This window comes from Myotis yumanensis, unplaced genomic scaffold (assembly GCF_028538775.1).
Source record: "Myotis yumanensis isolate MYYU_CA2020_CCGP unplaced genomic scaffold, mMyoYum1.0.hap1 SCAF_2, whole genome shotgun sequence".
Lineage (NCBI taxonomy): Eukaryota > Metazoa > Chordata > Mammalia > Chiroptera > Vespertilionidae > Myotis > Myotis yumanensis.
Genome location: NW_027223753.1, coordinates 207995156 through 208017003, shown reverse-complemented (window position 1 = coordinate 208017003; position 21848 = coordinate 207995156). Strand labels below are relative to the sequence as shown.

At 43.0% G+C, this 21848-nt stretch overlaps 1 protein-coding gene across 14 annotated transcripts in view; it reads left to right on the top strand.

Moving 5' to 3' along the window:
- PCBP3 (poly(rC) binding protein 3) overlaps positions 1-21848 on the top strand; it is a 210778-nt gene that overhangs the window by 24809 nt on the left and 164121 nt on the right. The window contains exon 1 of one of the 14 annotated variants that reach the window (XM_070407044.1): positions 10624-10639. The exons of the other annotated variants lie outside the window; for them this stretch is intronic. The gene's annotated coding sequence lies outside the window, so the exon portion shown is untranslated. Of the gene's footprint in view, positions 1-10623; positions 10640-21848 lie in introns of those variants that run through there. 14 annotated transcript variants of the gene reach the window in all.

Sequence of the window (21848 nt, the reverse complement as noted above, 5' to 3'; positions counted from 1 at the left end):
TGGAGATGTTTGTTTTTGTGTTATTACAAGTGTGTTTTTTTTTAATAGTCTATATTGCATAATTCTAACTTCTTATGTCTTTGTGGATCTGTTTTTGTTTTCTGTGACTTCTACTATTTCTTGCTCATGGAGTGTTATTTCTTTGTGTGTGCTAGACTTGATTTGCAGAATTATTTTGAGGAACAATTTGAGACTTAGAATGATTATCTCTGCCTTTCTATCCAGGATATCTGAAGGCATGGCTGTGGTTGGGAGAGAAACCCAGTAATCTAATCTGTGTGGACAGCTGCACCCTTCCTATAATCAAGGAGTCTTTGTGGGCCTTTGCTTCTCAGAATACTCTCAATCATATATTGTATTCCTGTGGTGTAGAAGGGGTGGCTTTTCCCAATAGGCGAACCCCTTGTTTCTGGACTGTCTCTAGATACTGTCCTGTCTCTCTGAATTTGGCCAGTTTTTGCCTATGCTCATCTCTTTTTGTGATGCCTAGTTAAGTAAAGTGGATAACAGCTACCCAGACTGCTAGCACCCCCTTTTCTCTCTCCCTGAGCTGAGCACGGTTATGAGAGTGGTTTGCCTTCAAGTGATCACTGGAAACACTTAGCAATGCGTAAAATAGGGCTTCCATATTATCAGCAGCCTGACAATGGTTTTATTATGGAATCACTTCTCTTCAAAGGATCCATTCTATCTTAATTCATATCTGTTGAAATGTGTATTTAATGATAGAGAATTTATTTTTTTTTTTTTTTTAAATATATTTTATTGATTTTCCACAGAGAAGAAGGGAGAGGGATAGAAAGCCAGAAACATCGATGAGAGAGATCGATCAGCTGCCTCTTGCACGCCCCCCAGTGGGGATGTGCCCGCAGCCAAGGCACATGCCCCTGACCGGAATCGAACCCGGGACCCTTGAGTCCACAGGCCGACGCTCCATCCACTGAGCCAAACCGGTCCGGCTAATGATAGAGAATTTAAAAGAGGACAGTTTCTGATCTAAACTCTTTCTTTGGGAATTATTTGACCCCATTTCCTATTTCTCTACCACTTGGAAATGAAGCTGTAAATTTGTGGCAGTTTCCCAGGCAGATATTACAAGGGCATGTCATGGTATTTCATCTTTCTTGTTTGTAATCATATTCACATTAGAAAAGCAAGGTGTTTCTGATTTCTTATAAGAATAAAAAATAAGACACCCATATTTTTTTTGGAATAAGTTGGTATATAAATATGATAAATAAAATTGATGAAGAAAACCATTTTGAGGCCCTGGCCTGGTAGCTCAGTTGGTTTGAGCATTGTCCTGATACTCCAAGATTGGCGGTTCCATCCCCAGTCAGGGCACATACAAGAATTCGCCAATGAATGTATAAGTAAGTGGAACAACAAATTGATGTTTCTTTCTCTCCCTTGCCCTCTCCTCCCCTTCCTTTCTTCTCTCTCCCTCTTTCTTAAAAGAAAAAAAAAAGGTAAGGAAAAACCATTTTAAATCCAAGTTGCTGTGATGTAAAAGACTCACAGGGTACCCCTCTTTGCCCAGAGGTAGCCCGGGCCAGGGGCTCATCCCTTGCTCTATGTTTCTGTTTCTGCTTTGAAGATAGGGGGATATGAATACCTGGTATGTATTTCTCTTGAGGCCATTGTGGAAACGAAATGAGATGATAGACATGCAAACACATTCAATAGTAAAGTTCTCTGGTGGATAAGGTATTATTCTTTCATCCTAAAGTACTTTTGGGGATTAATAATTTATGAAGCACACTAAGTTCATCCTTTATACCAACTCTGAAAACTTATAGCTTCAGAGAGAGAAAAGGACCAGTGAACATGCCCCTTGATTCTTACGGAGTTGGGTGCTTTTTCAGAGAGTTCTTAACTCTATTCATAATTATCCTTGAGCAAATAAGAAACAGTCCAAGGTGGTGACACTTGATAGAGAGTGCAGTTTATAGTTACCTATATTATGACACAGTTACTAATCATCTACAATACTTAGTTTCCCAGACTGGCAGTTTGAGTTTTAATGGAATTTTAAACACAGATTTTATAATAGAACCGTGTTTCTTAACTAATGTCTTCCACAACCCCTTTGATTAAACTGTTGCTGAATTTTCTAGACCTGATTAGTTGCATCCTTAATTAAACAGCTAATAATGAAGTAGATTGTTCTACTTTCTGAGAAATTGTTCATCTTGAGATAGTCGTACTTCTCTAGGTCCACTTAGGAAGTTGAAAGATTTGGTTTAATGGTCTTTTCGAATTCATGTTTTATCCATGTGATTGGCATGGAGGCTGATATTGAGAAAAGATGTAATAACTGCGTTTATCTCAGGGCACTGGAATGACATTTGGACCACTGACCCCCCCAGGGGTCTATGACCCTCACTTTGGCCACTTCTCTTTCCTACTTTCTGAAGCTGGGCTCCAGCCCCGACATGGCACCCCCACTTCTGGCACATTTGGATTCCTAGGGGCTCTTGCTTTTGGACACACCGCACGCGGAATTTGTCATTTCTGTTTCTCTTGCTCTAGGCATCACTGCATCTTCTGGGAATAGCTTCTGGGCCATGGGGAATATCCCCACTTCCTGACATTCTGTGGCAAAGTCCCAAGAGACTCCTATCTACAGAACAGAGCACGGTTAAGGCAGAGCCCTGTGCTTTACTGGACTTGCTGAGGATGTCCCGGCTTCAGGCTTCCCTTTCTTCAGGCCCAGTAGGAAGTGCCTAGGAACAGCGGGTACGGGATCAGTTCAGTGAGTCTGCAATGTGGTGTGTTAGTCCCTCTGTCTCCTGTTGGGTGCTGAGGCTGAGGTTCTTAGCTGGGCCTGTCTGCCTGCTGTCAGATCTTGTTCAGGTGAGCATGCTCCTACATACAGGCCCAGGCTTTGCTGGTCCACCAGGGGAACCCACAGGTAAGGCCCTACCACTATCACTTACAGCACCATTAGACAAAGAACCAGATTGAAATGTTGAGCTGAAAGGGAATCACAAGTCTTTCCTGAAAAGAGAATTAAATTCCAACCTGAGAGAGGAATATCTGATGAATAGTCAAAGGTCACTTGGTTATGAACCAATTATGGTCAGGGCTGAGACATGTTAGACACGTTGCTTCGCCTGTAGAGGCAGACCTAGGTCTCTCAACCCTCTTCTTGGCTCTCCCAAGCATACCCATGACATTTGTGAACTGTAGGCCTTTTAGGGTGCTCTGAAACCCTTTCAGGGGGTTGGTGAGGTCACAACTGTTTTCATAATGGTACTGAGACATTATTTTCCTTCTTACTGTGTTGATATTTGATCTGATGACAAAATCGATGGAGCACAAAACCATGGGTGCCTGAGCACCGTCAAGGCTGGGCCCCAAACTCTACTTACAGTGATGGTGTCCTTCACTGCCACCCCTTCGCATACAAAAAGCCAACATCATTTAAGAATAACCTTGATGAGGCAATAAACATTATTAATTTTATTAAATCTTGACCCTTGAGCGCCTGTCTTTTTAATATTCTGAAAGACAGAATAGGAAGTTTGCATAATGAATGTCTGCAGATGGAATTACAATTATTGTTTTGAGGAAAAGCACTTGTGTTTTTTGTGGATTGGGAGCTGAACTAGCTTCTCATGAAGTACTGGTCTTACTTTAAAGAATAACTGAGAAACCATAGTTAATCAGACTTGTGTTTTTGGCTGACACTTACCTGTCATTTCAAAAGTGAAATAACTGCTTGTATTTTTTGTAACTGATAAAATTTGAGTTTTCAGTAAAAAAATTAGAATTTTGGAAAAGTTGTATCTGCCATGGTGAGCTTGACAGCTTTTCAAACTTAAAGGTGTTTCTGATAAACCCAGGTGGTGATATTAACAAATGTGATTTTTTGACATTGTATATTGAAATGTGTTAGTACTAGTATTTGGGAGATCTGTATAATTCAGTGAACAATTGTTTTCCAGGTGACTAATGCATGATGTTGAAACAGTTATGCATGAGCAAAATATCAGTTTAGGGTGCAAGACTGATACATAATGGGTTTTAATGTGATACAGTCCTAGAAGTTTATTGATAGGGTTTCAGATTCCATGTTGCAACTAACCTTTAAGAAATGACCACTTGTCAAATATTGATGTATTAATCTTTCAAAGAGCAACATCCACAGTGATCTGATAAACCTATTAAAATATTAAAATATGGGAGACAACTAAGATGGCGGCATAGGTAAACATCTGAATTTGCTGCCGCGCACAACTACATTAAAACTACAACTAAAAGACAAAACAAATACTATCTAGAACCACAGGAAGGCTGGCTGAGTGGAAATTCTACAACTAGAAGGAAAGAGAAAAGTGCATTGAGTCCGGTAGGAGGTGCAGAGGTGTGGAAGTGCGGAGGTACGGAGGTGCACGCCAAAGGGGCTGGCAGCTGGGTACACTGTTGTCTTTTTAAGTCAGGAGGGAGAAACAAGCTCCTGACTGCTCTGAACTCCAGTTCCGGGTGAGAATTTGGGGACCCAGACTCATACAGAGAGAAACTGGACTGTCTGGCATCAGGCTGGAACGTGAGGGTGGCTTTCTCGCTGAGGTGCTTGCAGTGGTCATTGTTCCTGCATGGGGCCGTGGGACACAGACCCCAGGACCTCTCCAAGGCAGAGCAGACTGGCAGCCATTGTGGTTTGCTCCTCCCTGCTGTTTCCCTGAGACCCTGCCCCACCCAATTTACAACCCCACCCAAGCTGTGCACAGAGGCTTTTGCATATGAATGGCCTGGCCTTTCTCTGCCTAAAAACCTGGGCAAACTCAGTGAGCGCCAAAGCCCCACTGAGGCAAGTCCTGCCCCATAAGGGTGTCTCCAGCACAGAAGTTCTCCCATTGTAGACACAACTGGTCCTTATAGCCAAGTGGCCTGGAGGTCAATTCCACCCAGTGATACCAATAGCAGTCAAGGCTTAACTACAACAAGACTGTGCACACAGCCCACAAAGGGATGCACCAAGAGTGTCTACCTCAGGTAATTAGGGAGACTGAGCCACTAGGCCCTATAGGACACCTAGCATACAAATCACTCTATCAACTCAGGAAAGCTGCCAAAATGCGGAGACAAAGAAACAGGTCACAAATGAAAGAAATGGGGGAAAGCAACTACTGGATATAGAGTTCAAAACCGCGGTTATAAGGTTACTCAAGAATCTTCTAGAAACCTCTGAGAAATATAGTGAGACCCTCAAGGATATGAAAAAAGACCAATTAGAAATTAAGCATACACTGACTGACATAAAGAATAATATGCAGAGATCCAACAGCAGACTAGAGGATCCCAAGAATCAAGACAAAGATTTGAAATATGAAGAAGCAAAAAACATGCAACTGGAAAAGCAAAAGGAAAAAAGAATACAAAAATATGAAGATAGTGTAAGGAGCCTCTGGGACAACTTCAAGTGTACCAACATCCAAATTATAGGGGTGCCGGAAGAAGAGAGAGCAAGATATTGAAAACCTATTTGAAGAAATAATGACAGAAAACTTCCCCTACCTGGTGAAAGAAATAGACTTACAAGTCCAGGAAGCGCAGAGAACCTCAAACAAAAGGAATCCAAAGAGGACCACACCAAGACACATCATAATTAAAATGCCAAGAGCAAAAGACAAAGAGAGAATCTTAAAAGCAGCAAGAGAAAGACTCAATTACCTACAAGGGAATACCCATACGACTGTCAGCTGATTTCTCAACAGAAACTATGCAGGCCAGAAGGGAGTGGCAAGAAATATTCAATGTGATCAATAGCAAGAACCTACAACCAAGATTACTCTACCCAGCAAAGCTATCGTGTAGAATTGAAGGTCAGGTAAAGAGCTTCACAGATAAGAAAAAGCTAAAGGAGTTCATCACCGCCAAACCAGTATTATATGAAATGCTGAAGGGTATTCTTTAAGAAGAGGAAGAAGAAGAAAAAGGTAAAGATAAAAATTATGAACAACAAAGTGACAACAAATACATATCTATCAACAAGTGAATCTAAAAATCAAGTCAATAAAAAATCTTATGAACAGAATAAACTGGTGAATAGAATAGAATCAGGGGCACAGAAAGGGATTGGACTGAGAATTCTCAGGGGGAAGGGGGTGTGGGGGGTGCAGGAAGAGACTAGACAAAAATTGTGCACGTATTGATGAGGACAGTAAGGGGGGTTAAGAGCATGGGGTGGGGTGGGAAACGGGTGGAGGGGAGCTATGGGGGGAAAAAGAGGAACAACTGTAATAATCTGAACAATAAAGATTTATTTAAAAATATATATATATTAAAATATGCCTCCTGTTTCCAACCACACATCCATGTGAGGGTGGATTTTCTTTACACACTTTAACCAGAACAACAGATCACAACAGATTGAATGCAGAAGTAGATATGAGAATCCAGCTGTCTATTATTAACCCTGACATTAAAGAGTTCCAGAAATTCTTGCTAATTTATTTTTGTTTTGGAAAATAATTATTTCAATTAAACATTTTGTTTTTGATATTATGTCATGAATTTATTCATTGTGAATGAATTCCTGAATAAATAAATTTGAAATCTGTATTAATTTCAAGTACTGTAAATATCAATAGATAGAACCCATTTAAAAATAATTCGAGGAAATGAAAGGAGCCCTGAATTCAAAAAGTTTGAGAATTTCGGGTTTAGTGTCATAGTATACTGGCAGGGTGAGGAGGGCTTGAGTGGAAACACAGATGGCTTTGGTGAAGAGCCTCAGAGAACTGCCGATATGATGAGCTATCACCAAACACTGAGTCAGAGAGAAGACTGAGTTATTTGTTTGTTTATTTGTTTTTAGGTAAATGCTAATAGGAAAGTGGGTGGCACTGGTTCAACTGAAAGACTGACATTAGAAGGAAATTGAGTGATCTATTTCAACTTTAATATTGTAAATAATTTTAGAAATTGGTGTCATAATTTGATTTTTAATGCAGAAGCCCTACAGGCAATTCTGCTCTGTGATTGAGCCTGACTCCAGACTGTTATCTCACATTTATCAATACCAACATTATTAGTGTGATATAGACTTCTGTGCTAAGCATTAAGATGAAGATCAAAGGTATTGTAAATGGTTTTACTGATCCTAAGATGGTTTTTTGTTTGTTTGTTTTTCCATTTTTTAAATGAGGGAGAGAAGGTTGGTAGGACAAGCTCTCAACTGAAAAGCTGCCTAAGAAGATACAGTGGACCCTTCATATCCATGGATTCTGCATCCATGGGTTCAACCAACCTTGGATTGAAAATGTTTTTTAAAATGTTACTTTATTGCTGACATGTACTGTGTAGATAGGTCTACGATGGTTGTGTCTATACTGAACATGTACAGATTTTTTCTTGTCATTTCCTGAACAAAACAACTATTTACACCGCATTTACATTGTTTTAGATATTATAAATAATCAAGAGATGATTTCAAGTATACGGGAGGATGTGAATAGATTATATGACAATACTATACCATCCTATTTAATAAAAGAGAAACATGCAAATTAACCATCACTCTGTCACTCCGTCACAAAGATGGTGACGTCCATGGAGCTGGAGTGAGCAGGAGGCTTGGGTTGCCCCCAGTGATGGAGGAAGCCAAGCTTCCCACCTGCCCTGGCCAGCACTGGCCTCTGCTCAAGGCTACAATGTTTCAATTATAGAAGATAAATAAATCCCAGATACCTGCTTCCAGCCGGCCCTGGCCTCCGCTAAAGGAGGCACTGAAAAAAAAGAAAAAAAGGAGGGGCTGGGAGCTTGGGTCACTGGGGGGCGTGGCCAGCCTGCAAACAGCCATCAGCCCCTCACCCAGGCTTGTCAGGCACCACAGTGGGTATCCCCACCCTGAAGGGGGTGTGGCCAGCCTGAAAACGGCCCTCAGCCCCTCACCCAGGCTGGCCAGGCACCCCAGTGGGACCCCCCACCCTGAAGGGGCTGTGGCCAGCCTGCAAACAGCCATCAGCCCCTCACCCAGGCTGGCCAGGCACCCCAGCGGGACCCCCACCCTGATCCGGGACACCCTTCAGGGCAAACCAGCCGGCCCCCACCTGTGCACCAGGCCTCTATCCTATATAATAAAAGGGTAATATGCAAATTGACCCAACAGCAGAATGACTGGGAATGACTGGTCATTATGACACACACTGACCACCAGGGTGCAGATGCTCAATGCAGGAGCTGCCCCCTGGTGGTTGGTACACTCCCACAGTGGGAGCTCTGCTCAGCCACAGCCAGGCTGCCGGCTGCCAGCACAGTGGTGGTGGCGGGAGCCTCTCCCGCCTCCAGAGCAGCGCTAAGGATGTCCGATTGCAGCTTAGGCCTGCTCCCCGGTGGCAAGTGGACATCTCATGAGGGCTCCAGGGCTGCCAGAGGGATGTCTGACTGCCAGCTTAGGCCTGATCCCCTGGGGAGCAGACCTAAGCCAGCAGGCAGACATCCCCCGAGGGGTCCCAGACTGCAAGAGGGCACAGGCTGGGCTGAGGGACCCCCCGAGTGCACAAATTTTTGTGCACCGGGTCTCTAGTTTTATATAAGGGACTAGAGCATCTGTGGATTTTGGTATCCTTGGTGGGTTTTGGAACCAATACCTCTTGCAGATACATAGGGATAATTGTATAAGACAGAGGGAACAGTAAAGTTGTCCCTCTGCACAGCAGCTTCAGAAGGGCTCTGCTGGAGTGAGGTGGTGACTGAAGAGGAGAGAGTGACCCTCAAGATCTGGGCCTGTTGGCTGCTGGCTCACTCGAGTTTACTGGGTGCCAGTGGGGAAACAAAGGTAAAGAAGCATGCCTCTTAGATCAGGGATGTCATTGTCACTAGATGAGCTGCATTGCCCATTGGGGCACAGGTCTGCAGAGCGGTGGTGCTGTGTGCTCATCCCAACTCTGCCTCAGTACCTCTCCCTGGGTGGGAATTCAGCTGATTCCAGTGCTCTTAATGGAAAGAACAGCAAAGCTGCTTCTACCAGGAATCTGGGAGTAGGGAATTCTGATGAACTGTATTTCCTTTTCAGTTTCCAGATCATCATGAGAAGAAAATTTTAAACTATAAGATTCAATTTCTAATTTATTACCTAAAATGTGTTAAACATGATTGAATCTTTCTAAAAAGAAGGGAATTGACAGGGCCATAGAGCATCAGAGATCATAGAATATTAGTACAGTGGGGCCTTGACTTACGAGTTTAATTCGTTCCGAGATCGAGCTCATTAAGGAGCTCGTTAACTCAAATTACTCTGTCAACTCAATGCAAAAAATCGGCGGAGAGACAGCTGGTATCTCAAAAAACTCGTTAGTCGGGACACTCGTAAATCAAGGCCCCACTGTAATCCAAGGCTCCTCAGAAATCCTGAGGTTTAGATCTCCTGTCACAGAGTATAAGCACATGTAGGGTAAACACTATCACTGTCATGAGTGGGTCTTGCCCCCGGTTCCTTGGGGCTGGAAATGAAGTCAGAAACCTGGCTTCTTGTCCCCAATATGATAAGCTGTGTGTGCTTTTGGACTCTTTTAATGCTTGTGTCTCTTTCTGGAAACTGGTGTTAGTGACCAACAGAAAGAAGGTGTGTGGGTGAGATCTGTGCCAGAGTGGAGTGAAGGGAGGGCAGACTGAACTTGGGCTTACCTTCTAAGTGCCACCATCAACTGTTGCTGATTAAGTCACTCACAGGAGTCTTACCTCCCCTTCTTCCCCAAGTCCCTTATCCCCAGGTCTCCAGAATAAAAGAATAATGAAAATGTGTGAAATAATGTGGGATTGTTAGCCTTTTCATCTGGGAGCCACTCCTGCCTGGGGATTTACTTTCTGATGCCCCCAGAGGTGTGGATTAGGTGATATATGCCCTCTAACACCTTTCATTTCCTTGGTGTATGAAGATTTTTCTCCATTTGTGGTCCATATTTGAGTTGCTACATCAAGCATAGGGCTGTGGCAGGTGACATTAATGAGCTAGCTGGTCTTTAAATAGCACAGTTCCTATAAACAGAATCACCTGTTTTATAGCCTGGTATTGTAGACGATTGCTCACAGAGGATTCTGAATGTCTGGTAGAACATTAGAAGGCAGTGAAATGCTCCTTACCTCCCCTCCCACCCCACTCCCCTCCTGTAAGACAAAACTGGCTGAGAACACACACACACCACATTAGAGCTGTTCCTTTGGGTTGGACTGGAATTATCCCTCACCATGCGTTAAACTCAGGTTGCATCAGAATGAAGAATGTCCAAGCCAGAATCTTTTCCTTGATTTATCAGAAACTTAATCATTTGTTCTCTGAGTCAGCTTAATGGCGGGTAATGCTCACATCACATTCTTTTGGGGCTGGGCCAAGAAACAGCATGCTTGCCAGCATTTCAGCGATGAGCTCATCAGCCTTTTGGCTCCCACATTCCTGGCCAAGAGCTCCACTGGAATTAATACTATCACTGCAGCAGACTAGAGCCATCATAAAGATTGCTCTTTATTTTCCTGTGTCATGCGCTGGCCCTTGTTTTCATCAAGTGAGCCCTAAAGCCCTTCTTCAGAAAGCCTTCCCAGGATGAGGCTGTGAGATGTGATGCTAGGAATTCAACCCAACACATTGTTTATGGAAAAGTTCTGTCATGATGGATGCTGAGGATACACACAGGTGAGCAATGGCCCAACCCCAAGGAGCATGTAATCCAGTGGAGGAGGGGATAATGCAAGAACACGAGTCTCAATGCCATCAAGTATCAGCTATGTATGAGTCATCAGAGAAGAGCAAAGGAAGGACATGGAGCTTTGGAGAAGTAGGCACTTTGGATGGTTGGAAGAAGGCCTTGGAGAAAATGGGCATTTCAGTGTGATCTTGGAAACTGTACAATGGGGCTGGCACATAGTAAGTGTTGTTTACTGAAAAATAATATTGACTATGTGTTTAGTTATGAAAAAGGATTTACTTGAGAAAACAGAAGTAGTGTAACCCAGTGCATGTAGACATGACAAGTCAATTGCACACTTTGGCCTGTGTGCCAAGGTAGAGGAGTGTTATTAAAAGGGATAGGAAAATAAAGGGAGGAGGGGATATTAGAACCATCGGGCTTTATTATAAACAAAGTTCTTCTTATAGGGTTCTTGCAGTTATGCAGAGTTCAAGAACTTCATAAACCCTAGCTCCTCCCATAGACCCTCTCAACTGATTGATTGCTTAAAATTCTTGCCCAGCTGGTGGTTCAGTAGTTGAGTGTTGACCCATGAACCAGGAGGTCATGGTTAGGTTCCTGGTCAGGGCACATACCCAGGTTTTGGGCTTGATCCCCATTCTGGCAGAGAGCACAGGGAGCACTAAGTGGATGGGGTGACTGGTATCAAACATGGAGGACACCTCAAGGGACACTGGCAAATGTGGAGTGGCTCGTGGCTGAGTAAAGGAGTGAGAGGAGAAGACAGTAACAATTGTTCACTTGTTTTTCTGCAAAAAGAATTTGGGGCTATGGTGGTGGTTGTTGGGGGAAGTGAGACCAAGAGCAGGAATTTTAAAAATGCAAGACATATTAGCTTACATTCACTGTGGTCAGCCAGGTTGCTGCAAACCAGAGGCTGCAGTTCCCCCCACCCGCCTTGTCCCCATCTACCCACACCCCCTCTGACACAGGCGCCCAGAGGGGCTCTGGGGAAAGCTGTCTGCAGCACACGAGGTAATCGAATATGGGAAGAAGGTAGACATGGAGACATAAAACACTGTCTAAATGAAGGGCAATCGTATTTGAAGTAATTTGAAGATTGACAGGAAATTCATAAAGGGAATATGGAGTTCCATTTACAATAGCAGGAGATTGTCTTGTCCATAGCTCTCTGACCTCTGGAAGAACAGAAGTTGCTGCTGGCAGAGTTCCAAAACATGAAAATGCAAAATGGAATTGAATAATCTCTCCTAAATCAATTTTCTGAGCAGATGACCTACAGAGGGATGCGATATAATGCAAGGTATACGACACAGAGTGCTTCTGTCTGTTGAATACATCGTGACAGTTGATTTGGGAGATAACCAAGTACTGCTTTCCTTTGGTTTCTGGGAGCCTGGCTAGTGCTCTTTAGTCAGCCTCCATGAAGACTGTCATAGGGAAGCATGCCTTTTGTTCTGACTTTGGGAAGCTGATTGCAGAGTTGGTTAGAGGGCTTGCCAGGGCCTGGTTGGAGGAGCACCGACCCAGCAGGAAAGCCTCTGCTGGCCCTCTTCATCAGCACCAGGGGGTTGCTGTCTGTGCAGCATGGTTCTAGATTTTTGCATCCTGATTGTGAATCATCCTTGTGTGTCCTGTGTTCTGATGTCCTTCCTAGGATCAGCCAAGTGCTGAGGTTAACTGTGGGGCCGAATGGGGACATAGCAGTTTGCACTTAGTCCCAGGAATGTCTTCAACTTGAGGCTCACCTCAATAATAGCCTCTGTGGGCATCTTGAACTTTCCATTGGCAGTACAATTTGGCCCAATACACAGCAAGACTCAGCCTGGGGGCACAGCAGTAAGTGACTGCCAGGGTCTTTCACCAGCCAAGGTGCCTGTGGAGACTGATCCTCAGTCACTCGACTGGACTGTCTCCTTGTGTTCACAGAGACAGGAGCCTCTCTCCCTGCTCCTTAGGGAGCTTTGCACATAGTGGTTGTGTTTTTCCTTGAGATTCTTAGGATGACTGAGCACATGTTGGTTTCACTTTTTCTGGGCATTTCAGGCTTTTTCTGGCTGTGAGGTAGGCAGAGACAGTGCCTGTTAGAGTGGACCCATGATAGGGACACCTGCGCACCTATAGCTGTCACAAGCAAGGAGTCTGAACATTTTCTGTAAAGGTACACATAGTAAATATTTTTGGTATGTGGGCCACATGTGACCTAAGTCTCATTTTTTTCCAACCTTTTAAAATCACAAAAACCATTCTTAGCTCATTGGCCATATGAAAATGGGCAGTGTGCCTTTGTTCACTGTTTCCTGCCATATGCCCAGCAAGCAGAGATGAATGTTGGCCTGGCCATAGGTTCCCCAATTCAGTCCACTTAGAGGTAGGAGAGGCACAGAGGATGCCCAGTGTTGGGACAGACCATTGCATTTTGTACATGTGCATTTATGTTGTGGGAGCACCAGTCTTGGAAAGAACCTTCTATTTATCTTAGAGACTTCCACCATTCAGGACACTCAGTAGCCATGCAGTCACATCATTACATTAGCAGTGCTGTGTTTTAGAAAACCCACCTCATTGCTACACAATGCCAGTGGTAATGATTCCAGTAGACCGTTTCTCCTGGAGCTGTGCTTCTCCACCCTGAATGCACAGGAGAGTCACCTGGGGGCTTTGACAGAATAGCAGTGCTCAGATCCCCATACCAGTCAGGCCTTGCAGCGTCCAGGCTTATTCTTTTTGTCATGTGCTGCCCAGATGCCTAGTAGTCAGAACCTAGCTCTCTGGCATGTGGTAGAGTTCATTATTGCTGCCTTTCCTTCCACCACTGCCCCCCTCTCCTTAAACCCCCAGCCCACCCACCATGCAGTAAATGCTCTATAATGAGGAAAGGTTTTAACTTAATCAGCGTGCTGGTTCAGTTAGCACAAATCCCAAATGGTATGGGAGGCCTTTTAGCAGCTTAGATTAAGAACCTCCAGCCAGTGGAGGGAGTGTGGACAGTAAGGATGAGATCACTGGCTTTCAGAAGATGTCAGAAATGCCAGTAAATTCTTCTTCTCTTTCTTCTTCAATTTGAGACTATTCCGGTTCCCAGTGGCACTTACATCTAGGAATTGAGTGTTTATTTTAAAAATCACTATTTTTCTCTGTAAACTTTGATCAAATAGAGGAGAAAGTGCTTAGAGGGAGGTTGGTAAAAAGATGACAGGAAATCTCATGGTGATGAGGCTTGTCAGCACACTTATATTTTCTTTTTACAAGTTTTATTTCTAGGCACTTGAGCCAGTCTCTGTTTACTCTTCATGCTGGCTGAGTGTGTATACACGTTATTAATAGTAGCAGTGGGAAGAAAAGAATGCTTTCTAGTTTGAAATAGTCCCTAACAGAAACCTTGGAATTGAAAGACATTTGGTCTCTAGGGATCTAGGCCAGTGCTTCTTAAACTTTAATGTGCACAAGAATCCCTGGGATTTTTAAAACAGCAGGTGTGAGGCCTGGGGATCTGTATTCCTGATGAGCTTCCCATGGCCCCGTTTTGAGAGGCTCTTGGCCATTGCACATGATCCTACTTTCAGGAGGCATAATCAGATTGATTCCAGAGGAAGTTGGTAAATATAGGTTGCATTATTAGGAGCATGAAATACAAATGTTGGAGGTGATAGTCCTGCTTCAGTGTGCTTCCTGACTGTTGTTAGGTTCCTGGACAGGGAGTCAGAGAGTGGGGATGTTACTGGCATGTGGGACAGGTTTCCAGTGTCAGTAGACCGGTGCACTGACTCATCTGCTAGGCTGCAGTGCTGAGCACTCCCTTGTGCTGCTCTGTGACTGCTCATGTAGCTCTCGGAAGGTAGGAGGACACTGAGATTTAAAAGAGTCTAGAAGTTTGCCCAAGTGACTGTGTCAGGATTCATCTCGGGCTTCTCTGACTGCCAGGCCTAGTCCTGCTTCCCTAGTGAATAACAGCCACAGGACTGAGAAAGGTTAGTCTGACTCATAAAAAGCTGTTTCCAGCAGGAGGATCTGGCAGTGCCCTCGTCCTCCTTCCTCCTAGGTGTTGGGTGCTGTTTGAAAGGCTCAGATTTGGAAGGATTGGAGTGGTTCTGTTTGAAAGGAGCACACTCAGGATTAAGTGTTGCTATGGGGGAGTGGCATCATGGGTTTCCATGAGGGTGAGGGTGAGGTGAGCAAGTAGGGGCTCTGGCTGTGGTAGGTGCTCTGGCAGAGGATGGGGCCACCTTGTGGAAGGAGGTGGCAGCAGGAGGCTGGGCACTGGGAGTCCCCATGCATGGACAGTTAGGTTAGATGACTTCTAAAACCCCAGTCCAATTCTTTTGGGAGAATTTTGAGATGCTGTGTATGCCGACTTCCAAAAGCAATGAGGTATCCAGTTGTTGATCAAGAAGCTGGGGAGGAGTACACCACTGTTTTTGCCATTTGATGTTTGGGAACCATAGAACTTTTGTAAACTGAATGAAGATCATCCTATTATTCAGGAAATAAAAGTGAAAGGAATCACTAGCAAAGCATTGCTTTATCTAAGTAACCTTCATGAAGATAGAAAAACAAACAAACCAGTGTCTCATTAAAGTTGAAAAAAAAAAAAAGCCAGCAAGTGTAGCTTCTGGGAGGGGGACAATTTAATACGATAAAGGGTTAATCCTTTCAAAGGTTTGGAAATACTTTTAGGGAATTAATGTCCAGGATCTAATGGCATATTGATGACTATGATGCATGTGGTTCCGTAAAAGCTTTTAGACCCTGGCTCTGTTTCAAAGGCACAGATTCAAGATGACTCCTGATCTTTCTCTATGTAGGAAAAATCCTTTGTTCTCCTGGGAACATTTGCACTGTTCACAAAAATGTGAACCGTGAGCTCTGCTCACCTGACCAGTGAGCTCTGCTCATAGCTCGGCAAGGCCCTGGCTGGCTGGCCACCTTGCTGTATCCTGGCTGTGTTTGCAGAGGCAAAGGGGCCTCTGGCATGACCCAACCTTGAGGGAGAAGCTGGTTGGCTTAGCACGTCAGAGTTCAAAGACTGGCTCCTTTGCTTGTTCTCTATGAAATTTTTGGACAAAGCATTTAGCTTTTCTGGGCCCCAGTTTCCACATCTGGAAAATGGAATACTAGTCTCTGTCTTGCTGAGTTGGTGTGAGGAGAGTGGCATGCATATGAAGTGTTTTGTTTGTTGGAAGTGCTCAGCAAAGGGAGCTATTGTTAAGGAGTAACCAGGAAGTGTGAAGACATTTTATGGTGTCCAGAATTGATAGCCTGCCTTCTAGAATATTCAGTGTCCCACGCTTAAGAATTAGAAATATTATTGAGGCAAGCTGATACTTTGTTTTGCTTCCGTTACCAGTAAGCAGATCTTTTGATGGGAAATTCATGAGAATTTTTTCATGATTGATACTGAATTTTATCAAATGCCTGCCTTTTCTGCATCTATTGAGATGATCATATTTGTTTTTCCTTTTTTCGTCAGTTTATATAGTCAGTTAATTATTGCATTTCAGGTACACTACAAGTTACACGGTGCCCAAATGATAAAAACTTGAGCATTTCCTGTAATTTTGGATCTTCTTGCAGAAACACTTTGCCTTAGACTTCTGCAATATAATTGCCCAAAGGTGCATGCAGTCTTTCTGAATTTGTCAGTACTGTGAGAAAGTTGCTGTTTTCCCGCCATGAGCAGACTACTGAAAAGTTTGTGACTTTGGTCTTTTTCATTCCTTTTAATTGCCTGTTTTCTTAAAAAAATAAGCTTTTTATTTTAGAATAGGTTTATATTTACAGGATTATTATAAAGATAACACAGAGGGGGAAAAAAGATAGCATAGAGAATCCCTATACACCCCACACCAGTTTAACATTTTATATAGTATGGGGCATTTGTCATAATTGGTGCATAAATGTTGATACATTATTATTAACTAAAGTTCAACCTTTAGATTTCTTTAATATTTTCCTACTGTCCTTTTGGTGTCCCAGAATCCCATCCAGGACACCACATAACATTTAGTTGTCATGTCTTTTTAGGCTCTTTTTGGCTTTGATAGTTTGAGACAATGTTTTTGATGACCGTGACAGTTTTGAGGACAACTTACCAGGTATTTTGTAGTGAGTCCCTCCATTGAAATTTATCTGATGTTTTTCTCATGGTTAGACTGAGGTGTAGGTTTTGGGAGGAAGACCACAGAGGTAAAGTGCCATTTTCATCACATAATCAAGAGTATATTTTATCAATATGACTGGTCAAGGTGGGTGTTGGCTATGCTCCTAACAGAGGTGTGTCTGTCAGGTTTCTCCACTCCACATTATGCTTCCCTCTCACACTGCCTCTGTGGAAGGAGGTCAGGTGCATAGTGCACATTTAAGGAGTGTGGTAAGCTCCTCCCCCTTACCCCCGGCTGAAGCCACCACAGGGAGTGCTGGAACTATCTGCAGAGGATTTGTCTCTCCCATTTATTTTTTCAATCATTTGTTCATATAAGTATGGAACCATGGATGTTTATTTTATACTTTGGTTCATAGTTCTATGCTAATTAATTTTGTTGCTCCAATTATTCCAGATTGGGCCAATGGAAATTCTTTCAGTTGGCTCTTATGTCCCTTTGATATGCTTCTATCATTGTGTATGTGTGTATGCTTTACATTGTTTTTTAAGCATCTCTTTCCTTTCTGGTACTAGAGGAGGCTCCAGGTTTATCCTCTGTAGATTCTGCCCTGTCCTAGAATTAGGAGCATGGTTCCTTTTATTGGAAAATGATATAAAAAACCAAGACCTGGGTGGCAGGGGAAATATGTGTGTATATATTAACTTGTGCATACACATCTATAAGTGCTTCTGTATGTAGCCATATATAAGCTAAACAGTTCATGCTGACATTTCCAGCTCTAATCCAACACCACATGGATTATCCCAGTCTCCTCCCTTTGCTTATGTGTAACTCCAACAGTGAGACACCTGGCTCCCACCATCTTCCATCCACTTACTTGTTCAATTCCAGTATCCATGCACAGCAGTGTCAGAGTTGTTAACACAACTCTGGAAAACAACTTTGTCAATAGAGCACAGCGCTTAAGTTCAGTTCCTTTTGCTATTACTCTTACAGACTTCACTCATTTCCAAAGTGGCTCAGGTCAGCACCTTATCTTCCACCCCTCAGGGAGGTTGTTTTGTACATTTGTAACAGTGTTGAATTCCACATTCCATCCTGGGATTCCCCTAACATCCTAAATGACCTTTTAAGAAGTTGGATACATTAAGGTTTACTTTTGTGCTATACAGTGTATTGCTTTTGAGAAATGCTTACTATCTTGTAGTTACCATTACAGTATGATACAGAATAGTTTCACTGCCCTAAAAATCCCCTGGGCTCCACCCTTCAGCCCCTTCCCTGAGCCTCAAGTATCCACTAATTTATTTGCTATCTACAGTTTTGACTTTTCCAGAATGTCATACAGCTGGAGTCAGTCATACAGTATGTAGCTTTTACAGATTGGCTTCTTTTACTTAGCAATGTATATTTAAGATCCATCTATATTTTTGTTTTTTGGTATGTGTGGCTTGATAGCTGATTTCTTTTTATTGCTGAGTAATATTTCATTTTGCAAATGTACCACAGTTGTTTATCCATTCACATGTTGAATGATGTCTTGTTGCTTCCAGTTTTTGGCAGCTATGAATAAAGTTGCTATAAACATTTGTGTGTAGGATTTTGTTTGGATATTAAGTTTTCAATTCATCTTGGCAAATACCAGGGAGTACAATTGCTGGATTATGTGGTAAGACTGTGTTTAGTTTTGTAAGAAACTTCCAAAGTGGCTACACCATTTTCCATTCCCACTAGAAATGAATGAGAGTGAGTTCCTCCTGTTCTGAGTCCTTGCCAGCATTGAGTATTGTCATTTAAAATTTTTTTAACAATTCTAATAGGTGTGTAATTGTATCTCATTTCAATTTGCAATTCCCTAACTTCCCAAATTTTTTTCATTTGCTGAGTCAGCTTTGAAGACTAACTCTCTTGTATCTCTTTCAAGTAAACTTTTCCCTTTTTAACTGATTTGCTCTGAGTCTTCCCTTGACAGTATAAGCACTGGTTTGTGGTCAGCATCTTATTAACTTGAGCTGTTTTCCAGATCTACATTTTAATACTAATTGTGATGACACTTTTTTTATGCACAAGGAGAGAGAGAGAGAGAGAAACATCGATGGAGAGAGGGAGAGAAAAATATTAATCAATTGCCTCTGTACACTTCCTGACTGGGGATCAATCAAACCCTCAACCTTTTGGTGCACAGGAAGGTCAGGGGGAGGCAGGGAAGCTCAGCCAAATGAGCCACTCTGGCCTAGTAATGTCCCATTTTTAGCGCAGGTTGCTTTGATATAATTTACATGGAAATCTCCCAGCACCACATGGGTGTTTTGCGATAAATACATTAATTATCTAGACTTTAGGAGTTACTCCAATAGTAATATAATTCCAGATTTCAACATGCCCTCACTACTCTGAGATTGTCCTTGGCAACCGATTATCATTCAGGTAAAGCCCGAGTAAGCAAGACTCTCTCCCACATGTTCTAGGTCTTCTGGTGTTGACCTGCAAACACCAGCTCAATCTGCCACCTCTCCCACTTATGTAGTAATATGTTCCACCATACTGGGCTGAACCCCTGGCCTGGTTCTTGCTTTCCATCCATTAGTACTGTCTCTCTGCATACTCTGTGTACCAATTCTGCCACAGGGTCTGGCACAAACTCACCTGGTCTGGCAATGCAGCTTTCCCTATCTACCTAGGAGGAAGCAGTGTCCCCTTTTGAATATTGCAGCTCACTATTTATTACCATATTGAGGCAGAGGGGTCTTTTGCTCTCCATGGCATTATGGCTATTGGTACTCAGCTGTCTCCTGACACAGTGTGGGCTCCTTGAAGCTGTGTCCCACCCTATTGACTCCCTGTTCCTAACCTGCTCTGGAGGGCTCAGCCTGTCTGACCAATGCAGGGAGCACAGTGCAGGCAAGACCCCTTAGGTTGCTGTCATTCGAACCATCACATGAGGAGCCCCTCGCTCTCCAGGGTGAGTGTCTATATTATCTTAGTGTGTGGGCTCTTCCAGGAGATGCCAGTGAAAGTGACAATAAAGTGTATACTGTGTGACTTCTGACCCACACTGATTTGATCTGAGTCAGCTAATCCCAGCAGTTCTCCTGTGGGCGCAGGTGAAAATGTACCCTTTTAGTCATATGCAGACTGCTTTCTTCAAGGTCTGGTTCTTTGTCTGCTTCAGTGACTCCTTCCAAAACCTCTACCAAGGAGGAGCCAAACTGATGACAATGGCTCTGTCTCTGATTTCTGTTTTCTTCCTTTGCATGTGGTGTCTCCTTGTTGGCTTGGGGCAGGGGGCCTGTTGCCAGGACAGCTGGGGGTGGGATATACACAGAGCACTTGATCAAACTTGAATTGTGTTCCTACTTTGTCTCAGTTTGGGGATTTTATGTTTTTGCCCTTAGCACTGTCTTTTCCCCTAAAAGGCTGGTGGTTTCCAAACACAGTCTGAGTGCACTGTTGGCTCCTTATGTGATGGTTTGAATGACAGCAGTCTCTTCAGTGTGGCTGATTGTGCCTCCCCTCTCTTATTTCTTCTGGGGTCTCACCCACTTTCTGTTTTGGTGACTTCAATCTTGGACCTTTCCCATCAATTTTAGACTAATTTGTCTTGTTGCCTATTTGACATCTCCATTTGCCATGCTAACAAGCATAGCAGATATAAAAGGTCCAAAACTGAACTTGTGAGCTTCCCACCACTGTTTCATTGGAACATTTGCTTCTATTTGGACTTTATTTTAGGGCTCAATATGCTAAATATATATAATAATCATTTAAAAATAATTTAAGCAGTAGAGAGAGAGAGAGAGAGAGAGAGAGAGAGAGAGGGAGAGATGAGAGAGACACATCAACTGGTTGCCTCCCACACGTACCTGGACCAGGGCCAGGGATGGAGCCTGAAACCGAGGTATGTGCCTTTGACTGGGAATCAAACCTGTGACGACCCTTCGGTCTGAGAGCTGATGCTCTAACCACTGAGAAAAACCGGCCAAGGCTATATGCCAGTTTTAATGAATTTCTCTAGCACCATTCCACTTGTAGGGTATAGTGATTTTACAGAAGTTTATCTCTGCACCTCCTGGGGCACAACAGACCAGCCAGCAGGTGAGGCTTTGCACTTCTGAGCCATTAGTTGTTAGGCTGAGTGACTTGATTGCAGGTTCTAAGAAGATTTGGACCTTAAATTCAGCTTGAGCTTCTGTTTTAGATTAAACTATAATAATGATTCTGTCTTATGCTGAGCTTCCCACAGCCTGGCTTGGGACCCAGTCAGCTGCCGCCCCAGTGCTGCCCCAGACATTTAAAGGCACCTGCTTTCCAGTCAGAACTCTGTATTGCAGGTCCTCTGCTTTCTCTTGCTTCAAGTCATAGAACAACTACTTGGCAAATAACTTTTTTCTTCTTATGGAAAGCAGTGTTAGAGGCTAAAATCTTGACTTCAGGCTATTTGTGAGTGTGGTGGCCACTTTTAGTGAGAACTGGAGACAGACCTTTTATGGCCCTGAGTTCACAGTGAATTCCTTTTAATTCAATTAGATTGTTATTAGGTCCATTAAAAATTCTTATTCTAATAAAAAAAACCCGAATTTGTTCTTTTCTACGATATATTTACTTATAGTTATTGAACCTTTGGCCAGAAATTAATTCTATGTCCTCCCTTTTTATAATCCTCATATGTTTCATTAACTGTCATCTAGTTACTTTGCTGGTGAATGTTGAGTAGGCAGTTTACAAAAGGAACATAAGTACAGACAAATGTGAGAAGATGTCAAACTGAGTGTTAATGAATAATGTATTCCTGTAATTCTTGGACCCATCTTGTTGACATATTTTGAGAAGGTTTATAATAAGGAGTTTGGCAAGGAATCACAGAGATCTAACTCTCACATCGTCATTCTGTGACTGGAGAGAGATGAGTTTCTGGAGGGCTCTTAGTCCTGGTGTACCAGAAACTTTAGAAATATTCAGGCATTTTGGTTAAAAATTCTGTTCTTTAGAATTTATCTTCAGGAAATAATTAGATAACCACTAATTTTATGTACAGAAAATGTTCATTACATCATGAGTTCAAATCATTAACAATTGGAGGCAGCCCAAA